Source organism: Coffea arabica, chromosome 11c (assembly GCF_036785885.1).
Source record: "Coffea arabica cultivar ET-39 chromosome 11c, Coffea Arabica ET-39 HiFi, whole genome shotgun sequence".
In the NCBI taxonomy this organism is placed as follows: domain Eukaryota; kingdom Viridiplantae; phylum Streptophyta; class Magnoliopsida; order Gentianales; family Rubiaceae; genus Coffea; species Coffea arabica.
Window position 1 is genome coordinate 2,037,203 of NC_092330.1, and position 21,203 is coordinate 2,058,405.

The window sequence follows — 21,203 nt, forward strand, 5'->3', positions numbered from 1 at the left end:
AATCTAGAGGAAGCACAAAACAGGATGAAAGTGTATACAGACAGAAGAAGGTCTAAGAGGGAATTTGAGGTTGGTGATTAGGTGTACCCCAGACTACAACCCTACAATCAACACTCCGTGGAGATGAGGGGCAACATTAAGTTATCAACCAAGTACTTTGGACCTTATCAGGTAATACAGAGGATAGGAAAAGTGGCTTACAAACTTCAGCTACCAGCACAATCAAGGATACACCTAGTTTTTCATGTTTCCCTGCTGAAGAAGCAGATAGGATAGAAGGTGGTTCCAGTACTCCAACTACCAGGCACAAACGAGAGAGGACACTTGAGGGTCAAACCACTAGCAGTGCTAGATTGAAGAATTGTAAAGAAGAAGAATGCAGCAATAGTCCAATGGCTGGTGCAATGGTGGGGAGCCTCTCCTTTAAAAGCTATGTGGGAAGATGCAGAGGATATTGAACGAAGGTACCCTGAATTTCAATCTTGAGGGCAAGATTGTTTGGACGGGAAAACTATTGTCATGAAGCAGAATGTAAATAAGAAACAAAGAACGGAAGTAAAACTAGAAGCAGAAGGCGAGATCAGAAAAGAAGTGGGAGAAACGAAAACGTGGTTCTGGAAACACGCATTTTCTAGAAAATTCAGTTCATCAACGTGAAGTAGCAGCGGTGGTCCTGCAGCGACTTGGAGGCGATAGAAGACACGTGTCTTTACCTGATTGTAGCCTTTAGAAATTAGTTACAGATTTAAACAGCTTTAAATAATGAGATTTGTTCTTGTAATAGATCAAGGATTCATTTGTATTTGATTAGATTTGGGATTCCTTCCCAATCTCCCTCTTTCCCAAGTTTCCTCCCTTCTTGTTCATCCTCTCGCCTTTTCCTGCCCTTTCTGTATTCTCTCGATTGGTATCAATATACAAGTTCATATTGTTCTATTGAATTCTTGTTCGTTCTACTACCATTGAGTTCCTTGACAAGTTTACTTGCAAACTCAGCTTGCGCATTCTGATTCATTACATCCAACTTGATACCATTACATCCAACTGCGACTTGCTGTTTTAACAGCAACCTCGACATAATATAGCCCTAGACTATGGGCTAAATTGTGGACTGGATACCAAGCAGAATGCTCTTTTCTTGGAAAATTGATGCCTTGTCAATTCGGCCTTCAATCCAATTCAGTGTAAACTGGATTGTGAGCAGGATTCTGGATAGGTCTGCATTTTTTTCTCTAGTTTCTACTCAGCAAATTTTCTGCAATAACCTAGTTTTTTAAAACTATTTTCATGTTCTCAAATTGAAGGCGAGTTCTTACCAAGAAAATGCATTGTTTACAGCAACTCTCACTTGAAAACAACATTTTCGTGCATGAACTCAAGATTAACATGAAATGCACAAAATGCATCAAATCAGTAAAATGAACATGAAAGCTTTCTCTAATGCCTCATTCATAGCAATTTTGCACTTGTGCCAATTTATATTAACCCTTAAATTTGCATCCCACGAAATATACAAAAACACATATTAAACAACATAACCACAATTTAAACAAGAAAGCATTGGATTGTCCCCTAACAAGCTTTCTTTTATAGTCATTAGCTTAACTATATGGCTTTCTTTTTCAATGAGACTTTGTTAAAGAATAATTTACTATTAGAGGATGTGGTGGATTAATGAAAGATGGCTCAATTTCATAAGCTATATATTCAATGATAAGAGAGACGGAAGTGGCTTACCAATTCTAAGTATTTCATAGATATTATCTTATAGTAATACCATTTGAGAACTCACTAAAGTAATGTTCACATGCCATCCTTGGGGGATAACATCTTTAGAATATGCACTTTCAACACACTTCTCAAGGGGGGTTACATATACATGATTCATACCTTTCTTTTGATGTTCACAATTTATTTCAAAGACATTATCAAATGAAATAGATATTTTCTTATTTAAAATTCAATTAGGCTCATCAATATCTACAAAATACAATCCACTTCATCTGTGACATTCCTAGCATTCATGTTAGAGTAAAATTGTATTTTATTACAAGAAACAACTTCACAAAAAACATGAAATTGATCTTTTAATATTTCAAAGTGCAAAACTAATTCATCTACCCTATTCTCAATCCTAGTAAAACAGTCGGGTATCATATTAGCTAGGATCTCTAAATCAAAATAAACTAATTAGCAAATTTTTCTATAACCAACACCTAAAATGGCTTAGATTCAAGTTCGACATATTTGGGTTAGAAATCATGAAAATTCTGAAAATCACTACAACCACATTGATTGTTCCAACCATAAATATAAAAATCACCCAATTAGTGTTGCAATGAACAAAACAAGAATTATAATATCAAAATTCGTCATAAGAATCCACATTTTGTTCTTGTATACATTCATAAGTAACATGATAACTTCCACATAAGCCACAAATTACATCATTAGAATTATGAGTGTTTACATTCATCTTTTACTCTATCAAGTACATCAAGTTGCCCAATTTTGCATTTAACATCAATTAATCAAGTTAACATCAAATAACATTATCAAAACACATACCTCTGGTACTTCCTTGATTACCTTTAATATTGAATGCTTGTAAGTATGGAGGATTGTTTTCAAGCTTTTACCTCTCATGCATTGTCTACCCGATTGAGCTATCCTTCTTGAACCCTTAAATATGCTTCCAAAGTAACTCAAAAACAAATTTGATCAAGAAGAATAGATGACTCGACACATGTATAAAAACATACAAACATAAGACTCAACAAACACATAAGAAAACTAGACACACAAGCACAAGAAAACAAGTAAAACGTTTAAACTAATAAAGTTACTCTTATCACCAATATTGAACCAAATCTTCCCTAACAACAACACCAAAAACTTGGTTAGATTTAATCCTACACTTTAAATTTTATAAATCTAAATACCCCATTTTTTACAAATATACATATCATTTATCAATTATAGTCTATATTATGTGTCGATCCCACAAGAAATAGTGATCATTTACCAGTGTGATTTTATATTCTTTATTATTTAAACTATCACAAGTAAATCAAGTAAATATAAACTATAAACATGCAATAAAAGTAGTAAAAATGATAAGAAAGAGATTCTTAGGGTTATGAAATTCCTAACAACTTTTACAAGTGAAAATTACTGATAAATTGAAGTTGATTATCTTGATTAAAACTATGACGTAATTTCCTAATATATGTGATATCCATTTTCACAAGTATATCAACCATATCTATGGCTACTCCTCACTTCGTGATGATGAAACTTGTTATAAGCTCATTAAAATCTATAAAATTATATGGTTAAAAGTCACAAAGGTGCATCTCTACATAAGTGAGTTAACTCCCAAGATTTAACACTTTCATAAACTAGTGTGGAATTCCAATATTTATTGATGAAACAACACCTTTAGACAATCATAAGTAATGGCCAGTTAATTAAGATTGGATAAGCAAAAGTGCTAAATCAAAATAATAGTATAAATTATTATAACTAATGAAATCCAATGCAAGAAAGAAAGTGATAAGAGAGATATCACTCTTGTCACATGAGATCAAACTCTCCATTTTTGTTTCTCAGTCTTTATCCAAGTTTAGCTATACACAATGTAGGATGACACAAATTAACCAAACCATCATATACTAACCTAAACTAAGGAACTAAGAAACTAGCAAAGTTCTACATTTTGGGGTGTTGTTTTTCCACTCTCCAAGCTCTCCTGATTCTTGCAATAATTGTGTTTATATAGAGAGAAATTGGCCTAAAAGATGTTTCTAAAGCCTCCATTTTACAGCCAAGAATTTGAAATTTTGTCTCCTAAAAGTTGTGCGATTATTGAGCAATTGAACAAGTTGTAGTCGCACTTTGACCATAATACAGCCCACAATCTGGCCTTGAATTGGGTGACTACTTATGAATCTGGCCTAGAATTCAACTTGGAATCCAGCCTTGGATTGCTTCCTTGTTTTTTGAGAAATTTTGTTTCTTCAATGTGAAGCTTCTGCTTTCAATCCGTTCTCCAATCTAGTCATGAATCTGGACCCAGATTGGTCTTGACCGTTTCTTGCTCAGGTTTTCCTTCATCTTGTATACCTCGTGCTCAATTTTAACCATCCTTTGAAACTCGCCAATTCCACGAGTTTTTGGACTTCAACAAATGCATCATGATCTTGTCTTAAGTCCAACTTCAAGCATCATTCTTCAAGTCCTATAAAAAAACAACAAAATTGTGTGAGTAAACCAGACAAAATTTCAATTAAAACCCTGGATAGTGCTTAGAACCAATTATAGTAAAAATGGACCTTTTTCTTCTTGTAACATTGCAAAAGTGACTACCATAAAATATCATCCAAATATCTCGCAAAATAGTAACTTATCAACGATACTTAATTTCCATGGGTAAATTTTATGTGCTAAGACAACTTAGATCCATCTCTTTTTCAGATCGCCAATTAAGCTGGCTTCTCTCTTTCCCATTAAGTCCACCATGACATTTTCTGTTTTAAAAGAAAATGTTTACCCCTATATGAAATATACGTACGTGCTTCTTAAATATAACTAAGTAGTGATGAAACTTCATTTCATTCTTAATTAGGTCATTATTGGTATTCTTATGCATATGTATTTACTAATTGAATTCTTTCCAACATCGGACAATGTCGAAGGAACTATGAAAATTTTACTTCTTCCCAAAGTATTAGCTAACTACTATTTTTGTAGCAATTATTAATGACTTAGTGATTTATATCATTTGTTTTTTATAAACTTTATTTGATTCCAATTCTTATTTTTAATCATTTCATTTTCATATGGGAAATAAAATATTTTGCTGGTAATCTAAAATATGCATACGAACTCCCTAAGTTGACCCTCTCTGTCTCTCTCTATCATTTATTTTCAAACATTACAATAAGATTTTAGTAGCATTAAAATGCTCAAATTAAAAAATTAATAGATCTCATTTTAGATCGACTAGCAACTTAGATAGGAGAAGAAACAATTATTTTACTCATCTTATATTGCTATATATTTGACTTTGTATATTTTTTCATGTAAAACCTTATTTATGTATAATTGAACCAAGTTTGAAAAATAAATTCGTTATAGTTTAACCAAATTTGAAAGGAATGTGGCTATAATGTGAAAAAAAATCAGCACTATTTATTGATACTCTTTCTTTGACATTTTCAAGAACTTCTTCTACTTTTTGAGAGGCATATACAAATTGAATTTTATTTCCATCAGTATCTACTATACTAAATTGCTTATAGGTTTTGTAGATGCCCAGCTTTAATAAGGCTTATCAAGTATGCTAGGGATTCCCAATAAATGTATTGACTCTTAATGAATAGTTTGGATTCGGTTTGTCAAGGGTGTGATTCAAGTTTGATTTTTAGCGAGCTCAAGTTGAAATTGGAACAAGAATTAGGATTCATTTAAAGTATTGAATCATGCAATCTCAAATTTTGCAAATATTCAATTCGCTAGGACTCAATAAGATTAAAATGTTTTTTAATCTAAATACATGTATGTTATTATGTAGAATTTATATAGGTAATTCTACGAGTATTATAGATAAAAAATAAAATATGAAAACTTTTAACTGGTAATCAAACTATTGACATAAATAAAAAAAGAAAGTTCCAAACATTGCAACATTGTCGTAAGAAGAACGATTTCAAATAGATGTATCCAATAGAATCCATATAGAAAGAAATTTTATTTTGAAATTGATCTAGAAGAAACAGAATTAGGCAACATTTTCTTCTTCTTTTCTTGGGCCCGCATAAAGATTGGAAATTCATTGGGATATCATGTTCCAGGTCCTCCAGGAAGGCTGGCTACGAGCTGAACTAAGCGTTCCCACTGAAATGTTAATATGAAGATTAATTATATTTTTAAAAGCAGATGAAATATATTACAGTAAGCAACTTTAAATAGACAAAATATAAATTCTTAAAAAACTAGAATGCATAAAATATACCTCTTCTTTCAGTTGAGCATTTTCAACGAGTAATTGGCGCAAAATGAGTTTCCTATCATCATCTTGCTTAGTTGCAGTGGCTAGACCCGCACATGTTGAGCAAACAGTACACCTCATTCTTTCCCTCATCATCATATTCTCCAAATAAATTTTTTGATTTTCTTCTCTTAGTAAATGATTTTCTGCTCTTGCAATTTGAGCCTACAATTGGAAAATGAAGTGCTTCACGAAACTTTTTATTTTAAGATGCTAAAGAACATAGAAAAATAACACAAAATCGCCTTTTATTTAAAGTCAAGACGTTAAAATCAAATAGTAATATACCTTCACTTGATTTCGTTTGTTTTGAAACCAAAATTTTATTCGTTTAGGATCAACTCTGAGTTCCCTACCCAACTCTTTTCTCTCATTTTCATTTGGATGAGGGTTATCCTTGAAATACCTTCAACAAATTCAATCACCAAAAAAAAACTATGATAAGTACATACCTCAAGAAGGGTGAACATCATAACAACAAAGCACTTTTGTTTCAGGTTCTATAAATGTAAATAATTGATACATGTTCATCAGATGACCAATTTTTTCAATGGTACATACATTAATAATTCACAATAATCTTACTCTTCAAGTTGTGCAACTAAATCAGGTGAATTCCGATGATATTGATTCTTGTGCTTTGGCGAGTTATTGGATGAAACTTCATCGTCAGATCCAATTCCACCATTTACTGGATCCATGATCTCTTACAATAGGAGAAGAATGATTTTAGAATCAATAACTCGACAAATAATAGCTTGACAGATTCTTAATTATCCAAATCCTATTTAAAAAGACTTTTGATGGTTAAGAACACATATATATATCTATATAGCTAAAAATTGATGCGTTAACAAAAGTTTGCTAAACATGAAATTGAAGAAAGCTCAAAGAAATATACTAACTTAAATCTAGGGAGTTTCTACTTGGTTGGGACTACAGAGGGGATATGCCACCTATAGAGTTTTTGTGTGTTTCACTTCATGAAAAGCCTCACTTATTTATACTATGTCAATAACAAAAAATTATACTATGTCATGAAAAGTGTCACTTATTGTTCAAGAATATAAGGAAGGTAGCTAAGCACTCAAGTACTTACCATATAAGATTAATTGCATCAAAAAATTGGGGACTGAGATTATTTCCCAAAAGTAAATAAAAAATAGCCATAAATGGCTCATCAAATATGGAAAAAAATCTACTTCATAGTTGTAATATTTAATGCATATTTATCATGGTTTCAACTATTTATTCTATCAAATTTTTAACCAAAAAACTGTGTGCTCTGGCTTATAAGTAGATTTGCTATTTTAAACTAGATTTATTGCACGTTACTATACTTCTAATTTCTAAATTTTCTTTAGCAGCTAATGTAAAAAGAATTATGCATTTAGGTAATATATTGATATAAGATATTAGACATTGCCAAAAACTTCAAATTTTGGACTAATGGAGCATCTTTTTTGGTTTGCATTCATATAGTTTTTAACTCAGATTAGACAAGTTTTAACATCTTATAGTTTTTAGTATCATTGACTGGTTAATGACAATTTAAAGTTTCATCTTACTAACTAATCACTGTTATCTTAACCATTAGCTTTTGTCAAAAAATTAAGAATTTTATTCCTCCATATGAAATGTTTAAAGTCTAGAACTACCCCAATATGATTTTAGTTTCAATTTAAATAGAACTATTGGCTCAACCGAGAATCTATAATTCCATTCACATTCATTAATTCAACACTAGCACAAAATTAATAAGCCCACAGCTTTTTTGCCTCCTAAAATTTTTTATATTTTGTTATATAATTCTCTTTGCAGAGCAAAGCCTCCAAAGACATTTTTATTAGTGCAATTTTTTTAATAAAAATGCTAATGAAATTCAATTATGGAGTCAGTCCAAATAATATAAAAATAAAAAACAATAAAGATAGAAATGAAAAATGGCCATAAATCACTATACAACAACAATATTGGATCCCCTTTCGTAATAAGTAAATATTATGAATTTGCATTTCTAAGAAATTTGATATTTTGAGACTGACAACTTTCCTAAATCTTACTAATTATGTATAGTAAATGATTGCATTTTTTAATTGGACACTAGTAAGATATGTTTCTCCCAAATAACATAAAAAGGATTACATCATTGTAATCTTCTAGCATATTTGATCACTATGTAGTTGGAGTTTATTCAATAGTAAACATACAATCATTGATTGGTAGATAAAGTCCCACTCTTCGGTCGCTTTAAAAAAAATAGGTACAATCTCATTTTATTGATAGAAAACTTTGAGCGAAACACATTGATATAAATGAGACTAATTTTACCTAATAAAATAGATTTCAGAGAATTCAAAAGGACACTAAAATATATCAGAGCACATATTGTGATAAAGTAGGGTTTTCTTTCTTGGAACATAGAACTAGCTTAGGGTTTTTTGCGGTGCTGGGGCGTGACAGCAGCTTAGGCTGCTAGTCGCCATGGCTGCTCTCTCGGCCGCCGTGGGGGATGGAAAACCATCCTTCGCGGTTGTCGTTTCGGCCCGCCCAGGGTTGGGGTTTGAAGCAAAATCCTTTGCGGCGCTTGCAGCTACTACACAACCGGGGTCGAGGATACAAGCAGTAACAACTACGCATCGAGGAGAGCCAGCGGTGAGCTTCTCAATGACGGACATGGAGAGCGCTGCCGCGCTTTTTCAGTTTGCTTTAGTAGGGAAATTTTCCAGGAGCCGGCCGCTGATGGAGGACCTTCGCAAATTCTTCCGGGCTTTAGATCTAAAGGGAGAGGTATCACTTGGATTGTTGGATCGACGACATGTTCTGATTCGGTTGGAGAATGAAGCAGATTTCTTCCGTGTGTGGGCAAGAAACATATGGTACGTCCATCATGTCCCTATGCGAGTTTTTAAGTGGACAATCGACTTTCATGTAGATAGGGAGGCCTCGATAGCACCTGTGGTTTGCCCTACCAAAACTACCCATACATCTGTTTCAGAAGGAGTTTCTGTTTCCCATTGTGGAGTGTTTGGGAAGGCCGCTGTGTGTTGACGCTGCAACAACGCGGGGTTCACAGCCAAGCGTAGCTAGAGTATGCATTGAAGTGGATTTGCAACGTGTTCTGCCGAGCAGGATTTGGATATCGTTTGGGGAAAGGATGGGGTTCTGGCAGCATCTGATGCCGGAAGGGCTCCCCAAATATTGTAGCCATTGCTTCCATCAGGGGCATGCGATCGATGAGTGTAAAATAAAGAACCCAACATTACGAGCGGATGCTATTCATGGCGACAGGAGAAAGCGAAACCAGGTTTATCAGTCGCGGGGCCCTCTGGAGGCGGGGAATACTGATGGTGCGCCTATGGAGCGGTCCACAGAGGTTGTGCATATGAGGGGGGACAGGGATATTGCTGGGGTGGATACAGAAGAGGGTGCTGGGGTTAGAGCGCTGGCAGGGAACGGCGCAGGTGCGTTAAAAGGGGAAGATTTGCACCAGCAGTTGGGCCCTGATGGGGGCACCAGGGAGATTCCTCGAAATGATTGTGGGTCGAAGGAGGGGCAGGGGATCCCCCCAGTAGGGGTCCAGAAGAGGGGGAAAGGGTTGATAGAGGGGTGCGATGCTAAAGGAGTGGAACAGATAGTCGACGAGGCCATACAAATGGCGGCAGAGAAAGAAATTGATCGACTGGCTGTGCTTGTCTGCGAGGAGGAGAGGGAGGTGGGTTCGGCTAATTCCTTGAAGGGAGGGTTGGTGGGGGGCAGGATGTCCGTCAGAGCGTGGTTGCGCAGGATTTGGCGAGTGGGATGGAGGAGGCGTTGGCTCGAGTGGACGGTGAAAATTAGCCACGGGACGAGGTTTCGGCAGGTACCCATACGACTACGGTGACTGCGGTGGAGTCCCTGGGGGCTGAATCGAAACAACCAATGGGGGGGTTGTTGCATGGGAAAGAGGCCTTAGAGGATCTGAAACTTGTTGACAGCATTTGCATAGAACTGTCTGGGGACGTGCGGACTAGGGATGTGCTGGTCGCAGAGGAAGAGTCAGCCTCTTTGGAGGAGAGTGATGACAGTGAAGAAGGGAGGGGGATGGAGTTACCGCTGGTGGCAGGCAACTTGTCGCCAAGGCTTGTGTTTAGGCGTGAGACAAGTCCGAATACCTCTCTCGTGGAGTTAAATGTTGATCCTCTCGTGAAGGAAGTCAAGAGTGGCAAGAGAAGAAAAGGGAAAGGTTTGCGTGCTCGGTTCCAATCGGACAGACAATTGCGTTCCTCAAATACCAGCAATAGCTCATCCCAGGTATGTCGTTATGATTAATGCCCTGCTGTGGAATATTAGAGGAGTGTCTAAAGCTCCCAATTTACGACGCTTGAAACACATTGTTCGCAAGCATGGTGTTCAGTTTGTAGCCATTTCTGAGCCAAAATTGGATGCTTCTAGATTGGAGTCTATTCGCTTGAAATTATCCTTCGACTATGCTCTTGTAAATGAGTCCGAGGACTTGTGGATTTTTTATAGTTCCCCTTTCGATTGTTCGATGGTGGGCTCTTCCTCACAGCACATTTCGCTGCATATTCACCACCCATGGCTACCGAGACCTACGGTTTTCTCATTTGTGCATGCGCTATGCTCAGTAGAGGGACGGAGGGTCTTATGGGAGAAACCTTTAACTGATAAGCCTTCATCACTGCCATGGTGCATTGGGGGGGATTTTAACGTGATAGTGGGTGCAAATGAGAAGCGGGGAGGGAGGCCTTTTTCGGTCTCGGAAGGGCTAGAGTTCTTGGCTTTCATGGAGGAGGCCGAGGTTTTCGATGTTGGGTTCTCAGGCCAGAGTTTCACATGGTGCAATAACCGGAGAGGTAGGGCAAGAATTTGGAAGCGGCTAGATAGGATACTCATTAATGGGGCACGTGCTGATGGGGCATCGGCAATCTCAGTTGTGCATCTTCCGAGACACCCGTCGGACCATGCTCCTCTGAAAGTTTCTTTTTCTTCAAGACTTGATAATGGGCCGCGGCCATTCCGATTTTTGAATGCATGGACATCCCAACCACGCCTACTGGAGGTCATTAGGGGAGCTTGGGAAACGACGGTTCAAGGATCACCACTACGAGTGTTGTGTTCAAAGTTACTAGCAACTCGGAGGGCGATTCAGCACTGGAATAAACAGCATTTTGGTAACATTGGGTCGGCTGTTAAAGAAGCGGAGGCTCGACTGGAAAGGCTGGAGGGATGCACGAGTTATGGAGGCACTAATGGGGAGACCGAGGAGATACATCAAGCGCAAGCAGAATTAAATCGGGCTCTGACGATTGAGGAACAGTTTTGGAGGCAAAAAGCGCGGGTCAAGTGGCTCAGTGGTGGGGATAGAAACACGAGGTACTTTCATGCGGTGGTTAAGCAAAGGAGAGTACAGGGAGCGATTCATCGGGTAAAGACAACAGAGGGGACGTGGGTGGACAGGGACGAAGATATAGCAAGGGAGGCGATCGAGTATTTTTCCGATCTTTTCTCAGGGTCTTTGGACTCCAATCCGGGGGACTTGGGACACTTAATCCCGCCAATGGTTTCGAGTGCTGATAACGCTTTGTTAGCCGAGGTCCCAGACATGGAGGAAGTTCGACGAATAGTGTTTGACATGGACGGCGAGAGCGCTGCCGGCCCAGACGGCTTCACGGGCAAGTTTTTCACGTTTGCGTGGGATATCATTGCCCAGGACGTTCACAGAGCAGTGCTGAGTTTTTTCTGTGGAAGTAAGTTGCCTAAGTTCATTACTTCCACCTCAATAGTGTTGATCCCTAAAGAGGCGAACCCACAGGATTTCTCGAAGTTTAGACCGATCAGCCTCTGCAATTTCTTTAACAAGGTCTTGTCAAGGATTTTGGTGGGTCGGCTGGCCTTGGTAGTGCCGAGAATTATTTCCCCTCAGCAGACGGGGTTTGCTAAAGGCCGGTCTATAGTAGATAATTATTTGCTGGTTCAAGAATTGATAAGGGATATTGGTAAGAAGGTGCGAGGGGGAAACGTAGCGTTAAAACTGGATATGACTAAGGCTTATGATCGGATGTCCTGGAAGCACATTGTTTTCATGTTGCGTGCATTTGGGTTTGGGGAGACGGTGATTGACCTGGAATGGAGGCTCATCTCCAATGTCTGGTTCTCCATTATCATTAATGGTAAGTTCCACGGGTATTTCAAATCGAGTAGGGGATTACGTCAGGGGGACCCGTTGTCCCCAGTTTTGTTCATTATTGGGTCGAAAATGTTGTCGCGAGGGTTAAATGCTCTAGCCTTGAGTCAGGGGCATATCGGGTATAGAGGTTCCCCAGGTTGGCCTGCCGTTACGCATCTTGCTTTCGCGGATGACATGCTCATCTTTACCAATGGGTCGGCGCTTGCCTTGAAGCGTACTATGCAAGTGCTCAAGGCATACCAGCAATCCTCGGGCCAACTGGTAAATGCTCACAAGAGTGGCTACATGGTTCACAGGGGTACTTCACCAGCAAGATGACGGGTTATTGAGCGGATTACGCACTTTACGCGACAGGAGTTTCCAATTCGCTATCTTGGCTTCTCGTTATACACGGGTAGATGCAGAGCTGCATACTTTGGAGAAGTGTGTCAGGCAGTGGTAGCTCGGATCATTTCGTGGAAATCTAAGATGTTATCCCAGGGGGGAAGAATAGTGTTGATAAAGCATGTGCTCTCATCTATCCCGGTGCATTTATTGTCGACTGCGGTGTGTCCCGTCTCAGTCTTTAAGCGAATTGAACATGCTTGTGCAAACTTCTTATGGGGAGCTATAGGGGAAGGAAAGAAGCTCCACTGGATTAGATGGTCTCAGTTATGCCTCCCAGTCGAGGAGGGGGGTGTGGGGTTTAGGAGGCTCCGTGATGTATACGAAGCTTTCTCGTGCAAACTATGGTGAAATTTTCGGACGGGTACATCGCTTTGGGCAGACTTTATTCAGGCAAAGTATTGCAGGGGTCTCCACCCCTGCCAGGTGGAATTGAGGAGTTCTGATTCACCGACTTGGCGGCTAATGTTAAATAGCAGTCGGCAGGTAGAAATAGGCATGATTTGGATGGTGCAAGGGGGGACTTGTCACTTCTGGTATGATAATTGGCTTGGCGATGGAGCCCTGTTTCTTAAGGTTCCGATACACCCGACAGTCACCTTCAGGGATTTCGTCACAAATGGGGAATGGGATGTCCAGTCGCTCGCCCAATACCTCCCGATGGATCTCACCTGCCAGATAATGCATCATCCAGTTCCGAGGGGAGAAGGGTACGATGAGGTGTTCTGGAGCTCGACAGCTTCAGGAAGGTTCAGGTTGGCAACTGCATTTGAGAATGTCCGTCAGGCTCGCGGTTTTTCAGTGATCCACGCTCAGGTATGGCATCCTCAAATCTCGTTGAAGATTTCGTTCTTCATGCTGCGGTTGCTTATCGAAAAGCTGCCTTTAACTGATGCCTTGTGGAGGGTGGGCGTACAATTGGCTTCGAAGTGTTTATGTTGCCCCGATAGGGCGATGGAGCTGCTGGAGCATGTATTCTCGGAGGAAAAGGTTGCGATAGAAGTCTGGAGCTACTTTGGTAACATCTGCGGGGTTGCTCGACATGGGTCATCTGTTCGAGCATGGCTGATGTCTTGGTGGATGTCGAACCCCAGGTCGAAGAAACGACGGGTTATGTTCACTGTTCTGCCCGTTTTCATCTGCTAGCACATCTGGAAGGCTCGGAATAAAGCGCACTATGAAGGTATTCAAATGTGTGTGTCAAGAGTTTGTCATGACGTTCTTTTGGACGTGAAGGGCGTGATGGAGGCTCAGTTCGGCTGGCGGCTGGGGTTACTTACGCTGCCCCAGTTATATGAGTGGTCTCGAGATTAGCCATCTCGTTTTAGGTTTCAGATAGTGGGATGGAAGGCGAAGGCAGCTGACCTGCTAACGCTGAATACAGATGGGTGTTCCAAGGGGAATCCAGGAGTGAGTGGTGCTGGAGGAGTACTTCGGGATGCAGCGGGGGTTCTCTGCTTTGCCTTCTCGGCGTACTTTGGGGAAGCATTGAGTCTGCGTGCAGAAGCTTTGGCACTTGTGACGGGGCTACGCTTGTGCGGGCAGAAGGGGTTTACAAACGTCAGCATACAGGTCAACTCCCTGGTCCTGGTTGGGATTCTTCAGCGACATCTTCTGTGCCCGTGGATGATACGAAGGGAGATGGAGGAGATCTGGGGCATAGTTACAGATGTGACGCGTGTGTCCCATTGTTACAGAGAAGCAAACATGGTTGCAGACTGCCTAGCAAATGTGGGTGCGTCGGACATCCACCCGCATATCAGCATTTACGAACAGCTCAGTGAACTTCTTCGTTTGGCGCGGGAAGAAATTCGGTTAGACAAGGCTGGTGTACCTTCAGTTAGGAGGAGAAGAGTGGACTAGCCCGGTAGGGGGTGGTCGACCGGGTTGACATTGTATTCTTAGTGTTGCTCTTTCAATTAATAAAGTTTTAATTTTTTAAAAAAAAAAGATAACTCAAGATTTGAGTAACTCATATGAAATTGCATGCACATGTAAGGATAGGATCTTGCTTCAAGAAGCATCGAACTTCCCATTAGTTGGGTATGAACAAAGAATTTGAATAAGAATCTTTCTTGTGTACAACATTGTGGAGTTCAAGAAAATTATAAATATCATATCATAATAAATGAAAACTATCGATTACAAAATCAACCTGTCTCTAGATTTTGTAAAAATGAAAATGGATTAGTTTATCAATGTGAAAGAACTATTGCTAATGTTGTTTGAGAAAGCTAATATGGTATTAGGACATAAACTAGAAAATCAAGTTAAGTCACATGAAGTTAGAGATGATATATATTTCAAACCTCAGAATGAGTTTCTAAGATCATCTACATTTGCATACATTTTATTCTTCTACATACTTCTTTAAAATAATATTGTGGAGAATTTATTATTGACTCAAATTAGTTGAACATTTAGCATATTAAACATTCTTTTAAAATGACATTATCTTAATATGGTCTATTTATGATTCGGTTACGACCACTATGTCGTATAAGTTTCATGAGCATAGGAGTAAAGACCTTATGTACATGTAACAAATTGAATTTAATCATTACTATTAAAACAACATAGATAGTTAAAGATTTACAAGCTCACTTTGAGAAAGAAAAAACGTTTATAGATACATAGTTTATTGAAATCCAATGAGAACGCACATAGACATACACATATATAGCATAGTAAAAGATTTACAATAAGTACAATAGGAAAATAAGATTGGTACTTAAATATTTTTTCTTCTTCACATCTTCAGCAACTTACATCTAACTTGATCTCCAAAGGCGAAGTCATTTCATGGCACTTCTTTTTTGAGTACATTGGCCAATTGATTTTCAGACCTCACAAATATGAACTGTATCACTTTATCTTCGAGATTTTATTTGATAAAGTGCCGATCCACTTTAATGTGTTTGGTGCAATCATGTTGAATAGGATTATGACTAAGGGTGCTGGCGAGTTGAGTCAAGTTCGAGACTCGAGTAATGCTATGCTCGATTTTGAACTTAATGAATTCCTAGACTACTTGAGCTCGAACTTGACTTGACTCGAAAACAAGAACTTGTAGCTCAACTTGACTCGTGGAGAATAATATATAAAGTCAAACTCAACTTGATAAGACTCAATCCTATTCTCAAGCCTTATCAAGCTTGAGTGCTTACACAAAAACTCGATTACAATTCCTGTCTTCTAGATTCTAAAATAAAAAAAAATGGTTTCAAGGTTGATTTTACAGCAGCCTACTCTTGCAAATACACCAAAAAACACTTAGAACAGTCCCACAAAAGAGCTAGTTTGTTAACCTCGATCCTCTACTAGCAAAAGCCTCAAAGTGTCCAAAACACATGCTTAGGTTTTTATATTTCACAACATAAAATCATAATTGACAAGAAATTTAGTAATTCAATAGCAAAATCCCATACAACAACTCAATTTATTCCCCCAATAATGAGTAGATAGGGTTTTGGGGCTATGTTTTGTTGGAACTAGGCTTCAATTAGCTGAAGTGTTTGAGGGAATTACTATATCTTTATTCATGTGCTAGGCTAATATAAATAGATGAGCTTACAGCCATAAGTCCTCAAAGATAGTAAATCAAATCTAAACTACTTGCTGATCTTCAGCAACAAGTCAGCTAGAAACAAGGAAACATAACAACCCCCAGTAGCCTAGTAACAGCGAGGAGACTTATTCAACATATCTAACATTTCTCTTCCTTAAACTGAATTATCCCATGCATTCAGTTTACATCTGTTACGACTCCCAGCTTGTTTCACATTCATACAAAGTCTTCCAACTTGAGTGGCTTAGTCATGACGTCTGCTACTTGTTCTTGTGAACTACAATGTTGTAGTTCAACCATTTCATTCCTTATAAGCTCCCTTAGGAAATGGAAGCATACATCAATGTGCTTACTCCTCCCATGTAGAACCGAGTTCCTTGATAATTTGATGGCCGAGCTATTATCAAAGTAGATAACTATTGGACTTATTTGATTTCTCCCTACTACTTCAAGTATCCGTCTGAGCCACACTGCTTGACATGAGCCTGTTGCTGTAGCCATAAATTCTACCTCGATAGTGGATAGACTCACCACAAGTTGCTTCTTCGAGCTCCATAAGATAGCAGCCTCACTCATCATGAACACATATCTTGATGTACTTTTTCTATCTTTAACATCACTAGCATAGTCACTATCTGTGTAACCAACCAGTTCTTTTCCTCTATTTCTCTAATAGAACAATCCATATTCATATGTTCCTTTGAGATAGCGTATGATTTGCTTTACTGCTTGAAAATAGAGCTCCTTTGGATCTTCCATGAACCGACTCACTTGGTTCACACTATACATAATGTCTGGCCTCGTAGCAGTTGCATACATTAGACTCTTGACCATCTGCTTGTAGAGTGTCTTGTCTACTCCTTTTCCGTCTTCATCCTTGCTCAATTTACTCCCTGGAACCATTGGATTATGCACTAATTTTGAGTTGTCCATTCCAAATCTCTATAGAAGATTTGTCATGTACTTCTTTTGACACACAAAGATACCATCAGCTTTCTGTGTTGCTTCAAGACCAAGAAAAAACTTCATTTTCCCCATGTCGGTCATAGCAAATTATAGCTTCATGGAACTCTTAAACTTCATCATCAACTTATCATCATTCCCTATGTAAATCAAATCATCCACATACAAGCTTACCACCAGGATACTCTTCTTCTCTATCTTAGTGAACAACGTGGGTTCATACCCACATTTTTCAAACCCATGGTTGAGGAAATAGCCTTCAATGTTGTATCAAGCTCGAGGGGCCTGTTTTAAACCATACAGAGCATGTTTCAGCTTGTCGACTTTTCGCTCTTCCCCTTTCTTCTCGAATCCTTGTGGTTGTTCTACATAAACATCTTTAGTTAATTCCCCATAAAGGAAGGCAGATTTTACGTCCATTTGGTAGATAGGCCATCCATGGTGAGCAGCTACAGCAATGACTAGCCGAATAGTCTCCATACAAGCTACGGGGATGAACACCTCCGTATAATCTATACCATATTCTTGAGTGTATCCTCGTACCACCAATCACGCTTTATACTTGCTAACTTCTCCATTTTCATCACGCTTAGTTTTGAAGATCCACTTAACTCCAATCTTTTTAGCACCAACTGGAAGCTCAGTTAAATCCCACGAGCCATTTCTTTCTATAGCTTCAATTTCTTCTTTCATGGTTTTCCTCCATATAGGATTCTTTTCAGCTTCTTCAAAGTGTACAGGATCATGTCCTCCACCAGCAGTGAGATTTGCTTCAAGATCATCTTCAGATAGCCCTTTGCCCGTTAAATAATGTGACAGCCCCACCTCACCCTAAAGCGAACCAAAGGGTTCGGCGGACCGCTTGCCCAACTCTCGTCGGGACTCAGTCATACCTCTATCAAAACCAGAATAAAACTACTAGAATCAAAACGAAACGGAAGGGCCGCCGCCATGCAGGATCCAACCAAGTACAAGTACACTTTGTTTGCCATGAAAGAAGGTACATTCCCGAATACATATGTTACATAAACATGAGAACACACTTTAAAATATACATATTAGTAAGTTTACAACTCCAAAAGGAAACATTATATTAAGATACATTTAGGGTTTCCAAATTGTCGAGGAGCTATACCAAAAGAACAAAAGAATTTCTAACTAATTCAACTCATTCCTCAAAACATTAAAGTTCCAAAAGATGGTTCCCTGTAAGGAAAACAAGGATAACGGAACGGGGTGAGCGAAAATCTCAATGAGGTACCAACAGTATAAACAGTAGAATCAGTAGAGTTCATGAGAAAGCACTTTGGAGGCACATATTCACATCAAACACGAGAAATGAATGAACATCACATTGTAAAGGATACAGGTGGCTCTCAGGAGCCAAATCCCCGTTGCTATACTTGATCCAATCTCGTTGACCCTCCGTCAACGTTCAAATAAAGGAACCCGTCCAGTAGAACACCACTTTAACTCCAAAATCCCGTTCACCAAACATACCCCTTACCGGGCCTGAACACCAAACAGGAACAGGAATGGTAATACTCCAATATACCAGAATCAAGAATCTCAATACCCAAAGATTCCCCAAGAACAGGTACCCATGGATTGTCAATTATCTCGACCAAGCCCTTGCTGACTCGATTTAATTAACTCCCCATGAGGTTGAGCTCAAGTTTAACAGGAAGATCGTTGGATACAATTCCAAACAATCTCATAACAAGTGCAAGTAACAAGTTCAAGTACATAATAAGCACAAGTAATAGATTCCAGTTCGTTCAGTACAGGCAAGAGAACGAGTGTGATAAAGTACACCCTCGTCTCATACAGGATAAACAGTCAGGAAAGACATTCAAATAGCAATTTGCAAGTACAGAAAACCAGTTTAGCAATAATTCAGGGGAGTGGTGCACTCACCAGTTAAAGCAAGGATACATCAAAAGTTTCAACTAAGGTAGGGTTCTAATCACCAAGAAACCCTAGAATAATCAAGGTAAACAATTATGGTTCCCACAGTCACAAATCCAGTAAATGGAATGCATAAATGAGACTCGATTACATGTTGTACACCTTTCCAGGTTAAGTACTAGTACAAAAGAATAAAATATGACTTTTGAGCAAAAAGGATAACAGTTGGTCCTAAGGTTACAAACAACTCCTAAAACCCATCATTTTTACCAAGATCAACTCAACTTGAAAGTATCGCGTAGCCCTAAAATTTTGGGCAGTATGCCCTCTGTATTTACCTATTTTCCAGCCACTTATGGCTTCATTATTTTCCTCAATCAACCCCAAAGTCACACACAATATAAATTCATCACAACAGCCGTTCAATAGGGTCAAAGTCATTCAAGTACAAGATTTAGCTAGGAAAATGACCAGAAATGAACTTTAAGCTAAGAAACCAAAAAGGCAGATTTGACATTGTTATGCGTAACGGACACAACTGAGGCTATGCTTATCGGATTGGAATGAAAATTATATCATTTTGAAACTAAGACAAAGGGCTATAACTTTGATGAAGGTTACTCAGTCCAGTTTGCAATGTATCTAGGTTAAATTTACCAAAACAACCCCAGATCTTTCAGTTCAAAGTTTACTGTGAAATTCAACTAGCAGTCCTGATTCGTTCAATCATATCTCAGCACACACAACTCTGATTCAGGTAATTCCAAAGCCATATGAAAGCTAAGATACCAGGCTATAAATGTTAAGAAGACATCAACAACCAAATCAGTAGTATTCCCAGTCAAACTAACCAATTACCAAAGCTGGTTATCAGTTTCAGACAGAAACAGGGCAGCAGGGGTATTTCTATCTTTTCACAGGCTACGTTGCTCCGATTGAGCTGAAATTTTGTAAAAAACTATAAAACATCATTCTATATAACTTTTATGTTTTGTGCTAAGGCCAATTCGGCCTCTAACTAGGGGTAACAGTACCGGGCAGAATAGGGGAAATTGAAAACCCTAAACTGTCATTTTCTGTGCTAACCAGAAATTTCCGCAACCAATCGTATCCAACATTTATTTACTCCATATTGCACTATAATAAGCCCTCAATCCATGACCAAACCATGAGTATCATACAAAACATAAAAATAACAACAATAAATCAAAATCCATCATAACTTCACTTCTAACCATAAACAAACTATAATCACATCATATGTCATCATATTAAGCCACTAAAGCCACCAATTAAACATTATCAAAGCTAAAGGGGAAAGTTCTTAACAACTCACCTTGTAACCTCAAGAAAACAAGCAACTTAGCATCTCCTCTTTCCAAACCACTCCACCAACTTAGTCACTACCACCTAACAAAGGATTTCTACGGAGTGAATTTGAGATTCTACAGTTGGATCACAAGATTTAAGCAAGAAATAGCCTAAACTAGTAGGAGGTTTTCTTTTTCTTTTCTCTCCAAGAGCTCACGGCCAAGGGGTTGGAGTATGGCGATGATTTTTGGACAATTTTAGTCTTTAAGAAAGGTAAAGTAAATAAGGTCAAAGTCCAAGCTCCAACCATGTGAAGACACCTAGCATCCCTTTTGTTTACACTTATCCTTTTGTCTTTCCAAAATTAAACCATCTAAACAACCTCTAATTATCTCTTAACACCTAGTAATTAATCCCGATATACACAACTTAACCTAATTGACCAAATTTTATCGAATTTACCGCACTAGTGGGTCCCACATCCGGTATACGCTCTTAGCTTCTCAAGACCTAACTAATACTAAAAAAGTAATTTAAAAACCCTGTTTGCTCATAATAATTATGTGTAAAATTTTTTGAATAAAGAAAATGTGGAAAAGCGTGCAATAATAAAAAAAATAACCTAAAAATTAAGAAAATTATGGGTTCTCACACTTGGGGCTGTCACAGGTGGTATCAGAACCTGCTTCGATGGTCTCTGCGCGGAGTGAGGTTGGGTCAAGTGGTGAATAAGTTTGAAGGATTAAGTGCTCGTTCGAGCGTAAGCTATGAATCATAAATGTATAGGTCTTAAATCTTTCTCATGGTATCTGAGAACCATAGATACG